This window comes from Pinus tabuliformis, chromosome 5_2 (genome assembly GCF_031772625.1).
Source record: "Pinus tabuliformis cultivar Carrire ecotype Pingquan chromosome 5_2, CPIR1, whole genome shotgun sequence".
Taxonomy (NCBI): domain Eukaryota; kingdom Viridiplantae; phylum Streptophyta; class Pinopsida; order Pinales; family Pinaceae; genus Pinus; species Pinus tabuliformis.
The window spans coordinates 271,776,783-271,793,356 of NC_142306.1; positions in this window are offsets into that span (position 1 = coordinate 271,776,783).

The following is a 16,574-nucleotide window of genomic DNA, read 5'->3' on the forward strand; positions in this document are numbered from 1 at the left end:
CAAATTTTATAATGAGTTACAGTATAGATATAACGCTATTAAAATCATCGGTCACTCAGGAAAGAGGGTGGAGACAAAAGGTAAGGATGGTGGAGCTGTACGTATTTAGTATTTAGGATTCACATAGACGACTATATAGAACCAAGGATGGTTAAGCTCTATAGGATTAGGATTAACCGGGAACATGTGGCTTTTGCATTTCTAGCTAATGAACTGTGTAGAGCTCATATCGATTTCATATAGAGACTAGATGAATTAATTTGAACTTACAACAAGTTAGATTATACAGATTATACATATTCCTACTTGACACGGAACATGTGGGTTTTGGATTTTTAGCTAATGAATTGTGTAGAGCTCATATCCATTTCGTATAGAGACTTGATGAATTAATTTGAACTTACAAGAAGTTAGATTATAGATATTCCACCAAGTTGGGATATCAGGATTTAATGTCAAGTGGAGAAAGGGTTATAGTTTGAGAGGAGAAGGTCTCAATTAAATCATTTGTTTTTGTGTTGTCACTACTTATGGAGAGGAACTGATATAGGGCGAATGACAGAGGATAGGGGAAATGTGCATTAGTCTATGTTCATTTTTGTAAATCATAGGCATAACGAAATTCCTAATTTTTTACTAAATTGTTCGAAGGGATTGTTGGAGAATCTAATTCCAACCACCTGTTAGGTGTCAAAACCGTCCCAATTTAGTTGTAGTTAAGTCCAGTTTAGTCGAGTGTGAGTCCAGCCATTTATTAGTGATGTTTCCAATGTAATCTTATTTAAGTGATTTGTAATAGTGAAAAGAGAAAGTCCTCTGCTCCATATTTTGTTCTCTTCAATTTTTGTCATGGTATCGGAGCTAAAAGTTGGATTCAAAACTTAGTCGATGACCCTATTTTCGACAAGATAACAGGCACAACACATGAAGCTTGGGAAATCTTGAAAGCTACGTATCAAGTTAAAGAAACATTGAAGATAGTGAAATTACAGACATTGATATCACAGTTTGAAACCCTAAATATGTCAGACACAAAAAATGTGGATGAGTTCATGACACGAATTGTGGGAATAGTAAATCAGATCAAGCTCATCGGTGAAACCATTTTAGATGAGAAATTTTTTCAGAAAGTCCTTTGAAGTCTACCCAAGAAATATGACATGATTGTAACAACCAAAACTTGAAGAGAACAAAATGTGGAGCAGAGGACTTTTTAGATAGAGTGGTGGCTGCGGAATTTGACATTTCGGAATTTTGGTACCTTAACGCTCTATGCATTGAACAAGGGCTACATATTAACACTTTTCTCAGTCTCGAAATGCAACGTTAGTCCACTCTGTTTTGACTCCTGGACAAGGTTAATCTCCAAAAGGAAAATTAAAAAAAATCTTCAACACAGACTTCACAACAACCTTCATTTCACATCTCCTTCACTTCGCTACAATCTCTGTAGTGAATCTTTACTCTTTTTTGTGAATGCACACATGTATGAGATGTTGCTCTGAATGAGTCTTATGTTGTCTTCGCTCATGTTGTTGCTCTCTTAGGGAGTCTTATGCAAACTCGTCTCTTTTTGCTGCTCTTAAGGAGTCTTACACATGTTATGCTTCGATACCATGACAAGAATTGAAGAGAACAAAATGTGGAGCAGAGGACTTTTTCTTCTCAGTATTACAAATGACTTAAATAAGGTTACATTGGAAACATTACTAATAAATGTTTGGAGTTAAAATCGACTTAAACTCGACTAAGTAAAACTGAATTGGGACACTTGGAGGGACGGTTTTGACACCTAACAGGTGGTTGGAATTAGATTCTTGAACACTCCCCGTTAATTACAACCACATAAAAATTCAATTAAGATACCTGCTAGTCTATGTCTCAGCTAGGTTTACAATCTAAAAGATTGACTTCCAATACATTTACTTTTCTTCTTCTCTCATTCCACATCATGTAGCCTCTAAATTGTTTTATCTTTTTCTCTTTGCTGTATCATTCAAACCTCACTGTCTTCAATCGCTGGTGGAGGTCTTCTATTCTTCTAGGGTTGTCTAAGCATACCATGGACTTCTTCAAAAATTGACTTGTATGTGGGCTGTTGCCACATGTTATCTTCTGTAGTATTCTTTTCATCATCAATCTATTGCAACATAAGATTATAATAAAATAATATTTCTTCAGGACTCCAATACCTGAGAATTTCATGAATATCTTCATCATCATTGCTGTCTTCAAGGTTCATTTCTGCATCTTTTATGCAAACCTCATCAAGACTTGGTGTTGCAAGCCATGTTTCAAGGAAATTTAACTCTTCTTCATAGTCATTTTGTGTACTTGCACATTGGAAATCAATGGTAAGTTTAAAAACATCTACAAAACCACATTGGCTTTGTTCTTTTTGCTCTACAATGACAAATTTTTCATGTTGTACTTCTAGTTGTTGTACTTCTAGCTGTTGCACTTCCAGTCATGCTTCTGCTTCTGCATTTGTCTCTGTTTTCTCTTTCTCGGCTTCGTTCTTTACCTCTTCCTCTATTTCTGTCTCTCTTTCTTCGACTTCTTTACTAACCTATGCTCCTGCAAACAGGTTGTCTTCCACTTTCTCACCAAATAACATCATGTCAATCTGATGCTTTTGTTGCATCTCTTACAACCATTCATCATTAGCCAACAATTTTTCATCAAATTTTGCATCAATAATATTAATGGTTTGATTCACCATAACATTGACTACTCCATTGGTAACTTCATTTTTGTCAACAAACTCTGTTGCTGGATTCACTAAACTTTCATCAACAAGCTTTGTTACTAGAATCATCATATTGTCATCACCAAGCTCGGTTGTTGGAATAACCAAGTTTTCGTCCACTTGTGGTTGTGCACAGTGGGGTTTACGAGCATCTATGTGCTACTTCTCATTTTATTCTGTGACTTCTTCACAGCCGTCATCCACATGTGACTAAGCATCGTGGGATTCAACTGTCCTTTCATCTCGATGTAGATCTATCGATGTAGATCCACCTTCATCTTCAACTTCAGTGCTCCCCCTTGGACCAAAACACCTTTCAAGGGTATCCCAAGCCTCCTTGGATATCTTGGCTTCTAAAATTAGGGGTAGAGTGCTGTCACCGAGAGATTATTTTATGCATTTCTATGCAAAGACATCCTTTTACCTCTTCACTTCTAAATATTTTTCTAAAAAGAGCTCAAACATCTCATGTAGTCGCTTTTACATTCTTAGCCTCTTGGCTTTTCCCATTTGTTGAGTGTTCACTCACTACAATTCAACAAGAAAAACAAACTATAGACCTCACATCTAACTGCAATAAAAATGTCGTTGCTGCTTGGCTTCCACAAACCAATGATGCTTTTACAAAAAAATACAGTTCTCAAAACTGACTAGAACAATGCTGTTTTTTTTAATCTCCCTTTTTTCTAACAAAAAATAATGAAGAGAAAGCATAAGCCTCTTTGAGAGAGCAGCAAACGTTTGAAGAAGCCTGCGAAGAAGCAACAAGAAAACCAAGAAGCCAGCTACAACAAGGCGAAGGCGAAACAGATTGAAATTTTTTTTTGGGAGATTAACACCTTCCTTACGTTAAACCAGTGTGTTAGTAACACCACTAACGCTGAGCAGTCAGAGGAGAAAGTGTATTAATCTAGATTTCCTTGCATCGATTTTCAATTGGTGCGGGTTAGTTGTGATGGACAATGCATTAGAGAACTAACACTACCGTTCACCGTTGACAGAAGAGTTGGCACACGACCTTTGCTTATCCTAGAGAGCGTTACCCGTGATATTAAAAAAATGAATGTCCACGCTAACTCTAGGGACTGCGATTCACTGGGAAAGTCGAAGTAATGGCGCTGCGAAGCTCACGAAGACAACAGCAACAAAGCCCATTGGTTGCATGAGCACAAAATGTGCATAACGCCGAAGGTTAAAGGTTTGCCTTATATAAAATGCCCATGTGATGTTTTAATGAAAAGTGCATTGTATTTGGGATAAAATGCCATGTGAGATGAAGAAATTTGGGATATACGTAAAGTTTTTTTTAAAACAAAACAAAGTTCATTTTTATACACAAAAAGAGTATTCACATTTGTTTTAAAAGGGACCATTTGTTTTGTTTGAGGAAAGGGGCTTATATAATAAATATGGTGGTATTGCTAAAGGGCCGTGGAATCTTTTAAGAAAAGATATTTTGAAGTTTATTTAAAAAGGCATAGTTTTTTAAAAGAATTATTTAAAAGAGATTTTTTTAAGTCTTGAAAAGGAAAAGGGTGTATTTTTTTAATCAGCTCTGGGCATTGTGATTTTTCTTAGAAAATATTTTTTTCAAGTGATGTTTTTTGTGAAAATTTGTAGACTCATTTGTTTGTGGAAGCTAAGAAGTAGCAGCTTTTTTATTGCAATTAAATGAAATTTCTACAGTTTTTTTTGCTTGTTGGGTTGTAGTTAGTGAACCTTCAATAAATGGGAAAAGCCAAGAGGCTAAGAAGGTCAAATTGACAACAAAAGATGTTTGATATCATTTTAGATCTGGAAGTGAAGAGGCAAAAGGATGCATTTGCATTGAAATTCATAAAAGAATTTTTCGATGATAGCATTCTTCCCCTAATTTCAGAAGCCAAAACAACCAAGGAGGCTTGGGATACTCTTGAGAGATGTTTTGGTGCAAGGGGGAGCATTGAAGTTGAAGATGAAGGTGGATCTACATCAATAGATCTACATCAAGATGAAAGAATTATTGAACCCCACTATGCATAGCCGCAAGTGGACAAAAATTTGGTGATTCCAGCAACAGAGCTTGTTGATGACAATATGATGATTCCTGCAGCAGAGCTTGCTGGTGAAGATTTGGTAAAATCAACAAAAAAGCTTGTTGAGGACAATGAAACTGCCATTGTAGCAGTCAATGCTATGGTGAATACATCAAATAATATTTATGATGTAACTTTTGATGAAGAATTGTTGGATAATGATGAATGGTTCCAGGTGATGCAATAAAAACATCATATTGACGTGATGCTATTTGGTGAGACAGTGGAAGACAACTTGTTTGTAGTAGCACAGGTTAGTACAAAAGCAAAGGGAGAGGCAAACAAGGAAACCTAGAAAGAGAAAATAGAGACAGATGCAGAAGCAGCAGCTAAGAAAGAAGTGCAACAGGAAAAAGCTCTCATTATAGAGGAGAAGGAACATAACCAATGTGGTTCTCCAAATATTTTTAATTCTAACATTGATTTCCAGTGTGCAGATACACAAAACGATTATGAAGAAGAGTTAAATTTCCTTGAAGCATGGCTTGCAACATCATGCCTTGATAAAATCTACACAGAAGCTGCAAAAATGAATGTTGAATACAACACGCATGATGAAGAAATTAATGAATTTTTCAGGTATTGGAGTCCTGAAGAGATTAAGTTGTATTATTGTCTTATGTTGCAGCATACTGATGATTAAAAGTGCACTACAAAAGATAATATGTGGTAGCAGCCCACATACAAATCAATTTTTGAAGAAGTCCAGGACTTTCTTAGACAACCCGGAAGTATGGAAGACTTGCACCAATAGTTGAAGAAAATGAAATTTGAATCCTACAACAAGAAGGGCATGCTAAAACAATTTTGAGGCTATAGGATCTGGAAAAAGAGAAGAAGAAAAGTTGAGGTCAATTTTTAAATTGTAAAACCTAACTGAGACATAGACCAACAAGTATCTTAATTGATTTTTTTATGTTGTTGTAATTAAGGGGGAGTGTTGAAGAATCTAATTCCAACCACCTGTTAGGTGTCAAAACTATCCCTCAAGTGTCCCAATTCAGTTTTTGTTAAGTCCAGTTTAGTCGAGTTTGACTCCAATCATTTATTAGTGATGTTTCCAATGTAATCTTATTTAAGCGATTTGTAATAGTGAGAAGACAAATTCCTCTACTCCATTTTTTTTCTCTTCAATTTTTGTTAGGGACTGCCAGTAAGAACTTATTGCGGGACAATATTAATGTGGATAATGGAAGGAGATCAAAGGGATAATTAGTAAAAACTCATTGTGTCACAATATTAAAGTGAGGGTCAATTTCCATGATTGTTCCACTCATAAGGATTTATAAAGTTATCGCATGTTTGATATAACCTTTCTTGGGACTCTACGACATTTGGCTAGTCATAAATATAAAGATAATAAAACTCTAATTTTAAAGTTATTGCTTAAGATATTGTGTTTTCTTTTACACTTTGGGAAAAAATCTTAAATAAATGTTTTTAGAGTTTTGAATGATTTATAAATTTATTTAAAGGTTGGAATTGGCCTCATATTCCATATATTTTAAAATGGGTTAGAATTAAGGAATTGGGTAAAAGAAATTAGGTGAGAATTTAGTATTATTTATTAAAATTCAATTTGGAGATGATTTGATTTTATTCAGTAAAATTATTTTTGATAAAAGTTTAATATTAATATAGGTTTTTGGGAATTATTTGTTAATAATTAAATGATGAATGGAAAAGATCAAATATTATAGATCACTTTATCAGTGTTGTTGGAAATTTCCAATAAATCAATTTCAGGTAGATGAAAAATAAAGGAAAAATCGATTTCATTGCTATTTTGAAGAAAGTTGCATGGGAAGATCTCTAGTTTTTCTAATGATATAGGGTAGAATTTTTCTCATTGAGAATAGGACATTTTTTTTTATGTAATTTGACATCTATGAACTATTTTAGAGCTAAGAGACCTTTGTGATAGGTTTATAAGAATTATAGTAAAATATAAGTTCTCTCTTTGAATATTTAATGATTATAATTTTTACTCTAAATAGATGAGAGCTAAGATTTTTCTTTTTCTTCCTTGGGTTGGAGAGATTTTTATTATAAATTCACAAACATATGTTATGCCAATAGATATGTACAATACATGTTGAAGATTGACACCTAGACCAATTATAGTTTGATTGAGTGGAAATGAAACTAAGAATACGTGTCACGGTTCAAACCATATTGTTACAAAAACCATAGTTTGATTTGGTAGTCATTATAAATTATATAAAAGTTGGGTGTGAAAGTCATAAAGGCTAGATAAGAATAAGGACTAAAAACATAGAAACTAAAATAAATTAGTATTATTGAGCTTACTACTAGTGGCTTTATACAAGGAGCAATCCATATAAATAAACAACCAGACTAGGTTGTGGAGAGTGGCCAAGAGGTCACATTTCTCTGTCACAAAGTGGATTTATCTCCATTCCTTGCATTCTACCATCCATAATTTGATAAATCTTATGGAACTCCTCCATTGGAAGGAGGAGCTCATATCCTCTTTCATTGCTGCTAAATAATACTTTTGCCAATAAATGTTTGACATTTTAGTCCAAACTCACTATATGTAAATATTAATTGCAATGAGCCTTTGGACTACCCAAGTTTAACACCCAATCCTCCACTTCTGCCATAACCTTGGAGTCAGCCAATTCATTCCTTTCATTAACTAGCTCCTACTCATTGTTTGATACTTCATGTTGTACCACCAAAGGGGTGTGCTCATGGTAGTGATTAGCAAAGGCTCGGGCCTAGGCTTGACCATGAGAATTGTTTGTTGGATTGCAACCCCAATCTCTCTTCTTGAGAAAGCCCTCTCCTTTGGCATTAGGACTGCTTCAGGAAGAACATAGAAGAATCAACAGGATTAGAGGATGAAAAAACATGCAAAATAAGGCATGAGGGACAAATATTATGATTGAGGAGACAATAACAAGAAGCTTGAGTGAGAGGGAGGAAGACAACGAGGGTGTAGATGACTAGAGAGAGACTAGCAAAACTATAATAATCTAACCCGATGTGCCAAGAATTAAACCAAAATATAGAGGTGGTATGAAAATTCACAAAGAGATGGTAAACATGAATGATTCGAAAATTGAAGAGCAAGGGTTTTTTTCCAACCGAATAAATAAAATTGGTTTATTTAAAACTTAGAATATTGGAGGATGATAGTTATCGATGAATGAAAAATGTTCATAAAATCAAAAGAACCAAGACAAAAGTGCCTATACCTTCAACTTGTATAGAAGGGATTACACCACAAGGAAGGTTGTTTCCCTCTTGCTCACTGAAGTTGAAAGTCTTAGCGACATAAATGATGGTGGATAAATAATACCATTCTAACCATACTTTGTATGTTATACCAACTATGTTGGAAATGTCCCCCACATGATTAGCAACCTCCATTTTCATTGTTTTAGAGTGAATTCTTTGGGCCAGTTTAATAGAAAATAGAGAGAGATAAGATAGATTGTGCACCCAACACCAAATCACACTTGATATCTGTATTCATCACGATAGTTTCAAATATATCGGACATATATCTTTGACTTCCACACATCTACATCATGACTACAACTCATACATAGGAAACAACAACTTCTAGATTGATGCTCGAGAACTCTCAATGACAACTCATGACACTTCCCATACCCTCCCTTAATGCTTACATAGAAAAAATTGAAAACACATATACAATAATAATAATAATCTTTGTTTGACTGATCTTCATCAGCACTTACACCCACTTTGAAATCTCGCAAACACTTCTCTTTCTTCACTACCATATATTCGAGTTGTCACTAGATCCATTTAAGACATAACTACTTTAGACCATTTTTGACGTACTTTGTAGAATTTATGCTTCTTGACCCCCCAGACCATGACGGGCCAGTCTTGATACTAAACCATCCTATGGACATACCTCCATCTCTTGAACACATGGTCTTTCGCTATATTCCCTAGTTATATAAGAAGGCAGTTTGGATACTGAATGCCTTCAAAAGTCAATTGTACAAGGTGACCTCCTATAGACAAAATTAAATTAACCCGTAAGCTGATGTTCCTAGCTCCACACGATGCCACCAACTAGTAAGAAATTATACATAATCAAATTAAGAATATGTTCTTGTGTCACCGTATGCATCAAAAACACCAATTTAAAATATGTTAATATGTTCTATAATTGGTTCTTCACTTAATTTTTCACAAAAAAACTATTTTTCAGTAGTTCTTTACATCATTAAAAGAACCTTAAAATAAACCTGAAACATACACCAATATATTTTTCCTACCTCACCAAGCCGAAATCCTGCTTCAAGATCCGCATTTACATCTTTCTTTGACCATTAGTGTTCCACATACTTTCAACCAATCCACCTTCAAAATTGTTGCTGCATCATAAGACCTTGGAAAAGCCTTTTAATTTAATTTAATTCTTTTCTTAACAATATATTAATATTGATATATGGATAGTCGTCCCTTTTTTTTCTCATTAGCCATGAGAGAGTAAAATTTATGATGATGCTGCTCCATTTATATCCCTTCTATGCTTTGTTTGCTACAATTCACAACAGATTCTTGAATAATGGAGCTTCCTGTAACCGCTTCTTCCAACAATCTGTTGTGTAGATATGTGGGAAGCACATTCACGTTAATGTCTATCATGAAACAAATCAGCCGACAAATATATACATGGCAGATCTTACACCTCACGGGCATGCCCTGCTAATCTACACTCGTCCTCTTCTACGAAACGTTCTTTTATCTATAGGAATCAATAGTCCCAATGATTCTCCCATGCAATGATTATGATTCTAAACATCTACTCCTTCGAGTGGCAGCCAACAAAATTTCCCTCACAACAGTGATTTTCAAAGTTCTCACATCCTCTCTCTCAGAGCAATAATCATTTTCTATGTTGGTTATGATCTGCCAGCACATGACAAAAACAGGCGCCTTTCTTTGTTGCTGAACCATTTCACCTCTTTGGACGTTAGTGGAGATCGATAAATCTTCCATTTGACAGAAAATATTCATGCATTGATGAGAATAGATGATGTCTCTGACGTTGGATGTTGGTTGGGGCTGTAAATCCTCGGATCTGATGGAATTTCTTTGATGCCCAAATCACTGCGTTCAATGGCTCTGCAATTCTATCGTCTTCTGCACAAATCTATCTCCCACGACAACAACGATAATGTGGTAGCCCTGATGTGAAGAAGTTGTTGGTCAACATCCTTTACCATTTGCTGCAACATATGGGACTGGGTGTGCTTCTCAACTTCGGTGAATTTGAGTTGGAGGATTTCATTCCAGAAAGAATCCATTACGCCATTTTCTCTGGTTCTATTCACATGGCCATTCTCCCTGGTGTTTGGCTGAGATCTCCTTAATATTAGAAACTTATGAAAATATTGTTCCCATGTTTTATCTTGTAGCACCCTCTGTCCTGGAAACATGTGTACATGGAGGTCTACGCATAGCTCCATGACTGCGATCTATGTCTTCTTATTCCAAGTGGCTCGCGGGCAGAAAGAGATATCTTTTTGAAGACTACCTTCTTTTTGCATACAGATGTAAAAACAAAGTCCAACATAATTTACCATCAAATCCAATCTATCTCAAACAAAGATGACACATAAACATAAAATTTATTTACACAAACACTTCACAATACACAGTCTCCTATCCTATTTATTTATAGAGGAATAATCAATAGAGGAATAAAATTCAATGTTCTCACAACACCAAGATAAAAAATAGAGATAAGATAGATTGTGTGTACAACACCAAATCACATTCGATATTTTTATTTATCACAATAGTTACAAATATATAGAACATAGATCTTTGGCTTTCACACATTTAGATCATGACTACAACTCATACATAAGAAACAACAACTTCTAGATGGACACTTGTGAACTCTCAATGACAACTCATGATAACACCTGGAAACATTACTTCCAATACAATTAACTACTCAAGCATAAAGTAACTCAAGATAAATTCAATGCCAAATCTAAGCACATCCGATGAGGGAGAAAACACCTCACATTGATTAAATTTTATCCTTGCACTACATGCCTTCCTTTGATCCTTACACTACATGCCTTCCTGAAAGTGTTGTGTTAGTGTCGACTTAAATGTATTATAGATCCATGTGGCTCACTCTCATCAAGGATGAGTGAGAAGAAAATTATATATTATTGTTATCCATTTTTAAGGTCATGGTCAATCTAGATCCACGTGGTTGATTTTCGTAGATCCACATGGTTGATTTTCGTCAAGGATGACTGAGAAGAAAATTATATATTATTATTATTAGTTTTTATGGTCATGAAAAAGCTAAACACCAAATTGGTGTATAATACTTCCTTGTTTGTGGGACAAGAGACCCACCTTTGCCCAAGGATTTGAATGATAAGTCTACAAAGGAATACATACTCTACCATGATAAGTCTACAAAGGAATACATACTCTACCATGATAAGTCTACGAAGGCATATATATTCTACCCCTCTAGACTTGAACCCACTCAAATTGTATTTAAAAATTAAATTAAATATATTTGTGAAAATATTTAAAAATTAAATTAAATTAAATAATTATAGAAATATATTTTTGTGTGTATATGAAAATATTTAAAAAAAATTAAATTTATGTAAATTTATTTTCAATGTTGAGATATTAACTTTGTTACGATAAGTTTTTTTTTTTTTTTTTTTTTTTTTTTTTTAAATATAATATGAAGCAATTAATCTATTATAAACTATTATATGAAAACAAATTACGTTCGGAAAATTTATTTCACTCATTTACTAATTTAAATTTAAAATAAGTTTAAATTTAAATATATGTATGAAAATATTTAAAAATTAGATTAAGCATTTACATCGATAAGCTCGAAGGCTATTTAGAGGAAGCAGGATGTGATGGCACGATCTTAGCTGGGATAGTCGTCATCCTTCTTCTTTATGCTGACGATATTGTTCTTTTGGCAAGGTGCCCATCTGATCTTAATAAGCAACTCAGGCTTCTTAAGGATTTCTGCTCTACCATGGGTATGACTATTAACACTGACAAAACAAAAGTTATGATTATCAAATCCAAGAAGGACACTTACGCTAATTTTATGTATGACAATAATAACTTGGAGGAAGTGTATTCTTACAAGTACCTAGGAATTGATATTCATCACAAGCTCAACTGGAACCATAGCATTGAGAAAAGGATTAATGGGGGGTGGAAAGCTTACTTTGGTCTTGAAAATAATTGTAAAATAGCAAACCTTGTAATGTGGGATAAAAAGAAGTTCCTCTTTGAAACTTTAGTCACTCCTGTTATCTTATATGGCTGTGAGGTTTGGGGTTGCAGCATCTCTAGAGAATCATGGAGAAAGATTGAGCAAATCCAGAAGCGTTTTATAACTTATAAAATAAAAATTAAAAGTAATACACCCTATCCTATTCTCCTTATAGAAGCAGGTATTTCCCCTATTGAGAGCCTAGCTATGCTTAGGTTTCTATTGTACAAGCACAAAATCAATAACATAGACGATCATAGACTTCCTAAGCTAGCTTTAAATTCTAGCCAAAACCACCTAAGGCTCAATTGAGGGTGGCATAAAGACACAAGGGCCTGGTTAAACTATTGGGAGATCAACGAAAATGATGCATTACAAAACATAAATAACATTAAAGATATTGTTACTTCTAAGTTCAAAGAAAAAATGTGGTGTGAGAAAGACTTAGCGGCTAAAAGAAAATTAAGTTATTATAAGAAGATCATCAACCCCACCCTAGAAGATCAAAAGTATCTCTCTATTTTAACTAGCTCAAAGAAGAAAATTAATATAGCAAAGATTAGAACGAATTCTCATGAGCTCCATAGTGAAACAGGTCGTTGGGCAGTTCCTAAAATGCCATGGATGGAAAGGATCTGCCATATATGTGAGAATAGGAACATCGAGGATGAAAACCACTTCCTCTTAGAGTGCCCCGCGTATAACCACATTAGATCGTAGTTTCACAATCTTTGTTACAATACTGACCTTCCTAGCCTTTTACAATGTCAAAATTATAGTGAGCTCGGGAGGCTTCTCTCCAAGCTTTTTGAGCATAGGAATAAAATCTTAAATCAAAATAGATAATTTGTTTATATAGGTCCGATAGACCATTATTTGGTCTCAGTGACGTTAACCATCATCATCATCATCATCAAATTGTTTTAAATTTAGAGAAATTGTATTTGTTATAGTATATTTTATTATTATTTTATATAAAAAAAATTAATATGGTATAGTATTATATTATAAAATTAAAATTTTAATAATTTTTATTTATTTAATAAAGTTTAAATTAAATTTATATTAATAATTTAATTAAAAAATATGATTTATATTAATTTTAATTTTTTGTTTTCTATTATAATTATATAAATTAAATGAATGATAAATGATAATAGATATTAGTCCAAAGTATGTATCAAAACATTTATTTTATTAAACATGTCACATTGTTCTGATTAAAAAATTTAAAAAATTAACTAAATTATTATTTTGTTTTAAATAATTATTATTATATATTATAGAAACAATTAATATACCTTTTAAACATATATATTTTAAAAAGCATGTAATAATATTTTTAATATTGCAATGAAACTTTTTACCTTTAAAATAACTCTTATTACATTTTCTATGAAGCTTAAACCTTTACCATTCACTATATAAATATTAATAATTAAATTAAATTTTTGAGAAGAGTATTTTGAAATAAACATGCTTATAAGAATAATTGTTATAATTAAAATGATTTACTTATTACCGACATCTATTTTATTTATTTTATTTAAAACTAAAAAATATAATTAAAATTTATGAATATAATTGTTATTAAAAATAAAATCAAGTCAGATTAATGTTAAATATAGAGATGGGTAAGTTAAAAAAAAACAAAAACTACAAAATAATATAATAAAGAATTTCTAAAAAGGTTCTTCGCTGGCAAATTAGGAAATTTATAATAATAACATAAATTATTAGTGATCAAATGTTTAACCAATATCAAATTAAGTGTTAATTAGATTATATAGATGATTAAGTGGGAATTATTTTTCATCCTAATTTAAGTTCAAATCTTATTTATGACGAGTGTTCTCATTATTAACTCATCCAAAACCTAATCATTCTCACATTCTGTTAAGTTCCTGGCCATGAAATGAAATGTTTTCAAACAACTTTAACTCAAAGGGTTCGCTTGAAGGGTCCTGTTCAACGTCATTAGCCATTTGGCTAGTTTAATAATGTCTAATAATAATACATTTGATAAATGATTTGATATATGTCATAGCTAAAATTTAAAATATATATATTTATAAAATGTCAATTATCTCACCTCAACGGGCAATTTTAACTCAAACGGTTTGCTTAAAAGGTTCTGTTCAACGTCATTAGCCATTTGGCTAGTTTAATAATGTCTAATTATAATGCCTTTGATAAATTATTTGATATATGTCATAGCCAAAATTTAAAACATATATATTTATAAAATGTCAATTATCTCAACTCATCAAGGTTTACATGAACCACTGAGAAAATGTAGAATTGTAATGGTTATTTATATCTATATAGATATCAACTATAATCTACATCAATTGTAAAAAAAAATATTACATTGTAAATGCTCCTTGATATGAACATATAGAATGGTTGATGACACTGTAATTTATTCATAACCTAATTTAAATAAGGTGATAGAAATATCTATACAAGGAGATTTAAATAAGGTGATAGAAATATCTATACAAGGAGATAGTAATAACTCCTTCAGAGAGAAGAGGTTTAGATGACATCAAGAATTAAGATAATGTAAAGGGCATTCTATTGAAACTAGTTCCTAGTAAACCACTTCCCCTTCTATATGAGTTTGCTTACCTTAAAATGCCAATCATGTTATATTTTTTATTTGATTTATTTATTTTGGTGTAGCAGGGTGTGGGGGCATATTCTTCATTACAATATACGAGACTTGATTCATCATTTATTACTATTTCATTTTAACAACTTGGCTCCACTGTTACTAGGTTCCCTCGTATGAATGATGTGTCTAAGAAAGGTGAAACTTTTGATCATAATAATTCCACATTAAAAATAAGGTAAGGGAAATGAAAGGCAGTTTATTGAGTTGAAAATAGTTTACTTAGATCTTCTTGGTCATGTCGAAAGTAGATTTGAATTGTGGTTCATAGGGTTGATGTAATAACTTTTGACCATAGTTTCAAGTATGAATATTGGATCCAATATGATGATCCCCATCCTTAATGATGTAAATTTTCTCTTCAAAATTTTATACCACAAACTTAATTAACATTCTGGTCAAGCTTATAATTTTGTGGAACTTAATATATTCGCATCACTCTTTATAATTTTCATTAGATAGATATGAAATTCCATGAAGTTGTTGATTATTTATTTAATTCTCTCCATAAACCTAATTGCTTTATTTTGAGCATGAGGAGACTCTTATACCAATGGAAAGGAAGAGATATATCATAGCCCTTTATTTATACTCTATGGATTCCTGTATATAGTTTTACATGATTATATGAGATCAAAGTAACCATAGTTAACTATAAGAAACTAATCTCGTAGTCAAAATTCACTAATGTATATGGCTATTTAAGGAGACTCTAAGATGAGGGTAAGATGAAAAATACCTAATGTGGGGAACATTTTAAATTTAATTAGCTTATGTATGAAAATGATTAATGAATATCTTAGTTTTATCTTATATTTGTGTTTATACATGTGCATGATGTATGGCTAATCCTTGCTAGCTAAGCATCACATGGATGTACGATACAACCCAAAGGCATACAAGGTAATGATTATGGTATAGGTAAAGGTGCATAGGTTTATTTCCCAAACTCAAGGAATGGCCACATAGCCTCTTATTTTTCTTGAAATGTTTATTACAAGAAGGGCAGAGGTGAATAAGATTTCCTACCTCATCTCCAAATAGAAGTAAAATGTTACAATGTAGCAAGAAAAGCCTTCATTTGATTAATGCCTTAGACAAATGGAGAAATTCAATTTTTCCACATCAACAAGATGACTTGGAATGCAAATATTTAGAGTGACAAGGCCCTATCTACTGGTGAGGTCAATAAATTCAAGTTTGTAGTCTAGAAGTAGAGTTTTGCATGAGTTGATTACTAAGATATAGCAATCTAGTTGAGTTATTGTTAGTTGAACATAGTTAATTGAGCTCTAGTCATTAGTTGAGTTAGTTGAAAGTCAGTTTAGTAGTTATGATTGTTTTTAACTTAATGATCTCTTAGTTAACTAGTCAATAAACTAAAAATAAGCCCAACCATGCATAGAATTAAAATTGCCTAGTTGAGTGGATGGAAAAGGAACACTTGTATTTATAATTGTAGATTGTTGAGTGTACATTTCTTTTGCATTGATTAGGTGAGAAATTCCCCTATGATTTGTGTAAGGAAATAGGGAATTCCCATATTATATAGGATCTTAATTCCTGTAGGATTGTGCGACGAAATAGGAGATTGCCTGAGGCCTAAATTGGCTAAGTGTTGGCTAGAGCAGGTCAAGAAGCACGAGAAGAATTTTACAGTGCAATGTGTGCTTCATAGTTGATGAAAGGCATTGTAATTGTCTTCCTTTCTCATATGAATTAATGTAAAGAAGGAGAGGGGTTTTTCCCGTTTGGATTCCCCTATAAAATGATTAT